The 6956-nt window shown below is 33.5% G+C and overlaps 1 protein-coding gene across 3 annotated transcripts in view; it reads left to right on the forward strand.

Annotated features, from left to right (window-relative positions):
- STK31 (serine/threonine kinase 31) overlaps positions 1-6956 on the forward strand; it is a 65777-nt gene that overhangs the window by 58098 nt on the left and 723 nt on the right. The window lies entirely within an intron of this gene.

A 6956-nucleotide genomic window follows, 5' to 3' on the forward strand; every position in this document is an offset into this window, starting at 1 on the left:
GGATCATTTGTTTTTTGTTGTTGTTGTTATTGAGTTGTATGAGTTCTTTGTATATTTTGGATATTAGGCCCTTATCGGAGGTGTTGCTTGCAAATATACTTTCCCATTCAGATGGTTGTTTCTTTACCTTGCTGACGGTTTCTTTTGTTGTGCAGAAGCTTTTTAGTTTGATGAAGTCCCATTCATTTATTTTTGCCTTTTCTTCCCTTGCCTTTGAGGTCAAATTCATAAAATCCTCTTTAAGTCCAAGGGCCATGAGTTTAGTTCCTATGTTTTCTCCTATGCAATTTATCGTTTCAGGTCTTATATTCAGGTCTTTAATCCATGTTGGATTAATTTGGGAGTGTGGTGATAGACAACAGTCTAGTTTCATTCTTTTGCAGGTGGCTTTGCAGATTTCCCAGTACCATTTATTGAAGAGGCTTTCCTTTCTCCACTGTATGTTTTTGACTCTTTTGTTGAAAATTAATTGCCCATGTAAATGTGAGTTTACTTCTGGACTCTCGATTCTGTTCCACTGGTCTGTGTGTCTGTTTTTCTGACAATATCATGCCGTTTTGATTATCGTCACTTCGTAGTATAATTTGAAGTCAGACAGAGCGATGCCTCCAGACTTGTTCTTTTTTCTCAGGATCGCTTTAGCGATTTGGGGTCTTTTGTTCTTCCATACAAATCTGATGATTTTTTGTTCTATTTAAAAAACACTGATAGGATTTTGATGGGGATTACATTAAATCTGTATAATGCTTTATAAGGTATTTTAACAATGTTGATTCTTCCAGTTCAAGAACACAGAATATCTTTCCATTTCTTTTATCATCTTCAGTTTCTTTTAATAGGGTCTTATAGTATTCATTATTTTATAAAGGTCCTTCACATGTTCTGTTAAATTTATTCCTAGGTATTTTATTCCTTTTTTTCCTAAATATTTTATTTTTGTTGTAATTGCAAAAGACATTATTTTTTCCATTTTTTTCCTGACAATTCATTATTAGAGTATAGGAATGCTATGAATTTTTGAACATTGATTTTTGCATCCAGAAACTTTACTGTATTTGCTTATTATTTCTAGTAGTGTTCTTGTGGAGTCTTTAGGATTTTCTGTATCATCCGCAAATAGTGACAGTTTGACTTCTTCATTTCCTATTTGGATGCCTTTTATATTTTTCTCTTGTTTGATTGCCCTCATAGGACCTCCAATGTTGTATCGAATAACAGTAGTGATAGTGGACAGCCTTGCCTTGTTCCTGATCTTAGAGGGAAGGACTTTAGTTTTTCACCATTAAGTATAATAATGTTGGCTGAATGTTCGCCATATATGGCCTTTATTATGTTAAGGTACTTCCTTTCTATACCGATTTTTTGTTAAGTGTTTTGATCATAAATGGATGCTGTATCTTGTTGAAGCCTTTTTCTGCATCTATTGATTTGATCACATGATTCTTATTTTTTAATTTGTTTATGTGGTGTATCATATTAATCAATTTGCGTATGTTGAACCATCCCTGTGACCCCTAGGATGAAGCCCAATTGATTGTGGTGTATAATCTTTTTAATATGTTGCTGTATTCGGTTCACTAGTATCTTATTTAGGATTTTTGCATGTGTGTTCATGAGAGATATTGGTCTGTAGTTTTCTTTTCTTGTTATCTTTACCAGGTTTTGGTATCAGGGTAATATTGGCCTCATAAAATAAGGTAGAAAGTATTGCCTTCTCTTTGATTTTTTGGAAGAGTTTGAGAATAGGTATTAAATCTTTGAACATTTGGTGGAATTCACTGGTGAAGCCATCTGGTTCTGGATTTTTACTTTCCGATAGGTTTTTGGTGATTGTTTCAATTTCCATACTGCTGATTGGTCTATTTAGATTTTCCAGTTCTTGATTCAGTCTAGAAAGGTTGTATTCTTCTAAGTACTGGTACATTTCTTGTAGATTAGTAAATCTGTGTTATATACTTTTTTGCATTATTCTTGTATGATCCTTTTTATTTCTGTGATGTCAGTCATAATTTCCCCTTTCATCCCTGATTTTGTTTATTTGTGTTCTTTCTCTTTCTTCTTTAGTGAGTCTAGCTAGGAATTTCTCAATTTTATTACATTTAGGGTGATTATCGAAATACGAGGTTTTCTTATAGCCATTTTATCTTTTGCTTTCTGGTAGCTCGGTGTTTCTATTGCTTCCTTGTCCTTGTGTTTCCATTGTTTTTATTTTGGTTAGATTTTGTGGGTTTTCCCTCTGATCCTTTTTGTTTTATGTCATACACTTCAGTTCTGAATCTTTGGTTATAGTTACCATTATGAATATGTATAGGATAATTTATATACGTATAATACATATATACATAAACAAGTTCATTTTCTTCTGTGCATGCCTTATTTCCATTCCACTTTTACGAATTTGGATCTTTGAATTCTCCTTTTTTCTGTTACTGTTGTCTCAGTTTGTCCCTATGTATGCTGAACGTTCATCACTATCTTACTATAGCAAATCTCTTCTTACTGTTTAAGCTTATAATGCCCTATTCTTAATAAGGGTTGCACTTCTCTGCTTCTGCCTGCCTGCTTGTTGCCTTACTTATAGTTATGTATTTTTTGTCATTTTGTTTTAGGTAATCTTACCCCTTTCAGTATTTCCTGTAATGCAGGCCTTGTAGTGGAGAATTCTTTCAATTTTTGTATGTCCCGAAAGGTCTTTATTCCTTCATATCTAAAGGAGAGCTTTGCATTATTCTTGACTGGTAGTTACTTTCATTTTAATAGTTTGAATATTTGATTCCACTCCTTTCTGGCTTGTAATGTTTGTGCTGAGAATTCCCACAATAATCTAATGGGTTTTGCTTTTTAGGTTACCATCGTCTTTCCCCTAGCTGCCTTGAGAATTCTTTCCTTGTTATTGACTTTTGATAATTTTAATACAATATGTCTTGGAGAAGGCCTTTTTGGGTTGAGATAATTGGATGTTCTGTTGACTTCTTGAATTCCAAGCTCCAGTTCATTCCTTAGATTTAGGAAATTCTCGTCAACTATTTGTCTGAAAATGCTTTCTAATCCCTATTCCTTTTCTTCCCCTTCGATAATGCCCATTCTTATGTTTACTCCTCTGATGGTATCACCCAGTTCTTGAATTTCTTTATTTTTCATTCTTCAGTTTCTCTCTTCTTCCTTATGATTTATTTCTAGAGTTCTGTCCTTGATATCACTGATCCTTTCCTCCATTTGGTCGACTCTATTTCCCAAACTTGCTATTTCATTCTTCATCTCTTTTCGTGCATTCTTCATCTCCAGAAGCTCTGTTGGTTCTTTTTAAAGGTTTCAATCTTCTTGCTAAAAAATCTCATTCTGCTTATCTAGTTGGTTTTCAGTTCCTAGAATTGTTGATATGAATTATTTTGGATCTCACTGAATTTTTTCAGAAGTACTGTCCTGAATTTTCTGTCATTTAAGTCGTATATTTCTATGTCTTTAAGCTTATTTTCTGGAGATTTTTCTCTTTCATTCTGAGCTGCCTTGTCACTTTGGTTGTTCATGGTGTTTAATGGACTATTTCTCCACCTGGGCATTAATGGAGGGAGGTTATTCTGCTTTTTTTCCAGAAAGAAGATTTATTATATAAAGGTCTCTCTTTAGCCTCTTGCTAAGAACGCATTTTTCTTTTGTTTCCAGTAGTTGGCGTCTAAGCCTCTTAGATCAGAAAGTCTTAATAATGCCTTTTATTTTTTTGATTTTTTTTTTTATGGTGACATTGGTTAACAAAATCCGATATTTCAGCTGTACACTTTAACAGTAAGGCATATATATATATTTACATATATATATAAATATTTACACTACGTGTTCATCTACCATAGTTAGGTTTCTTTCTGTCACTACATATAATGCCTTTTTTCCCTAATAAATATTCAGTCATGCTCACTACCATCAGTCTTGGTTCCTGTCAGTGTTAGTGACAGTTTCGGTAGTCTTTGCTCAGATTCCCCTGGGGGTCCTAGGAGTTTGGTCTTGGGATGTGCTGTCTGGTTTGGGGGATGTGGGATGAGGTTCCACCTCACTTTTTGCAACCATGGCTTCTAATAATCAACTGTTGTTTCTTTGCTGTCCCCAGTTCTCTGCTTTCTGCCCTGATCGCTGAGCACTGCCACTGCATAGAGCTCGCAGCTCTCTCAGGCAGGGCTGTTCAGGGAACTCACAGCACCTTTCCCCTTTCCCTTTCCTCCTGCAGGGTGCTCTGGCTGCAAGAGGCAGCTTCTTTGTTTCTCTCAGTCTACTGCCCGGGATTCTGACCTGTGGTATTCCTTATGTGCAGATCCCATGCTTAGACTTGCTGGTATGCAGGTTGGGTGTTTTTTGTTGAGTTTTAGATGTTCAGCTTGTTGTTTCAAGGGGAGAGGTCTGGGGACATCTCTTACTCTGCCATGTTTCTGGTGTCACTCACTCTCCATTTTCTTTGTTACTGATTTCTAGTTTCATTTCATTCTGGTCAGAAGAGATACTTGAATGATATTAGCCTTCTTAAATTTGTTAAGACTTGTTTTTTGACCTAGTATGTGGTCTGTCTTAGATAATGTTCTAAGTCTGTTAGATTCTTTTTGTATAATGTTGTCTAAGTCTGATCTTTCCTTACTGATTTTCTGTATGCATGTTCTATTATGGCAAGTCAGGAAATGAAGTTTATTGTCTTGCTGTATCTCCCTTCAGATCTGTCATTGTTTGCTTTGTATATTTAGGCAATCTGATTGTGTATGTGTGTATTTATTATTGTTATATCTTACTGTTTAATTTACCTTTTCATTATTGTGTAATGACTTTCTCTGTTGCTGGTGTTTTTGATTTAAGTCTATTTTGTCTGATATAAGTATGGTTGCCCCTGCTCTCCTTTGGTCACTATTTGCATGGATTATTATTTTCTGTCCCTTTTTAGCCTGTGGCGTGTCCTTAAATGTAAAGTGAGTCTCTTGTAGGTAGCATACATTTTTTTTTTAAATCCTGTTAGCCACTCTTTCTTTTGAAAGGGGGTGGTTGTCTAATCTATTTAAAGGGTACATTTAAAGGGTATTTCCAAATCAAATTTAAAGGGTATTTCCAAATCAAATTCCAGATTATAGAGGTTTTACTTAATTTTTAATTCAAATTTCTTTTTACACTAATAATTTTAATTCTTATGATAGCAACAGTTACATAATTGCTTTATCCTACAATAAATATAATAGTTTGAAAATAACAATGATATTGAAGCAGTAAGGTTATTGAATACAGTTTAACATTTCTTTGACGGTCTTTCTGACTTTAGGATATATCGCAGTAGATCTTTATCAGACTAAGATTGTACAGTCAAAATACTTGTTTTAAAGTCACTTGAAAGAATTATTTTCTGTGTAATTATGTCACCTGATATATATAATTAACTTGTTTCCTTTGATTTTGACTTTTAGAGATTTCTATTCTGTAATGGTGTTTCATGATTTTGTAAAATTTTATAACCTATGAGACTGAGAAGCTTAAGGAGGAATTTTTTGTCTTTAGTTGCTTTTGAGAATTGAGAAATTAAACTGTTTTTTTTTTTTTTCAAATACTTATTTAATTTTATTTTGCACAGTTAGATTTTTGATGTATTTGGAATTATCCTGGTTTTGGTATAAGGAATATAGATGACTTTACCTTTTTCCATTGGATATCTATTTGCCCTAATACCTTTTATTAAAAAGTTATTTCCTCCCTCCATTGGAAATGCTGTCATTTCAAATACTGAAATTTTATTTGTGCAGGAGTATATTTTTAGTTTTCCTGATTTGTTCTATTGGTTTATTCGTATTATAGTGCAATATTCTTTCAATTAACAGACTTTATAATATCTTTTACTATGTAGAAGGGCTAGTTCTTTCCTCATTGCTATTTTTATCAGAGCTTTCATGTCTCTCTTTGCTTAATTATTCTTCTAAAAGATCTTTATAGTTAACTGATCTAGTTTTAAAGACAGGGGAAATTATTGTATTTTATTGTAATTATGTAATGTTTATAAGTTAGGGAAAATTGACACATTTGTGATGAGAGTCCTTTTGTCCAGAAACATGATTTTCTACTTGTTCTGAATCCGTTTGTGGTTTTCAAGAGCATGTGCTATTTTTTCTTATTTAGATTTTGTAGTTTTTAGTTAAGTTTATACCTACTAAAGGTACTATCTTTAAATAAATATGTTTAAAAACATCCTGTAGAGTGCATTGTGGGCATTGGCATTCATTCGTTTAGCAAATGCATGTCTACTATGTTCCTGCCACTGTATTAGTTGTTGGGGTTGAACTGATAAGCGAAAATTTCTGATACTAAGAATCTTGGAGTTTAATGAGGCCATCAGCAATAAATAGGTGATTTTCATTCAGTGTGAAACATGCTGTGATTGGAGTTATATAGAGGCAAAAAAAGGCACATCCAGGTGCTTTGAGAAGTAGAAATGATGGAGGAGCAACATTATAGTGTTCTTTACATGCGATAACACAAAAAATGGTCTTGAAAATAGTGGCACATAGTAAATTCCGACTACCATAATGATGATGATAATGTTAGTGGTGGTAGAAGAGTTCCCAGAGATCCCTTCAAAACCGAAACAGAAGCAGTTGACTAGGGAGAGGATTGTACCCGTCCAGAGTAGCTTTAGTGTAAAATTTTTGTGTCAAACTTGACCAGTGCCCTAAAAAAGAGGGAAGTAGAAAGTCATAAAATGTCCTTTTTTGGGGAGGAATTTCACTTGTTTTCGAGATATTTCAGAAGTGATTCTTTTTTTTTCCTCTTAATGTTTTTCCTCTGTAATTCAATTTCATTGTTTTATTACTGGAGTAATCTCTTTCCAAAAACAAAAAAAAAAAAACAAAAAAAAACACTAGTTGAATTTTGTAGAAATCTTAAAAAATCTAAGTAGGGAAAATTTATTTTAGCTCGGTATCAAAAAAGTATTTTTTTTTTTT

Source organism: Pteropus alecto, unplaced genomic scaffold, assembly GCF_000325575.1.
Source record: "Pteropus alecto unplaced genomic scaffold, ASM32557v1 scaffold21, whole genome shotgun sequence".
Taxonomy (NCBI): Eukaryota; Metazoa; Chordata; class Mammalia; order Chiroptera; family Pteropodidae; genus Pteropus; species Pteropus alecto.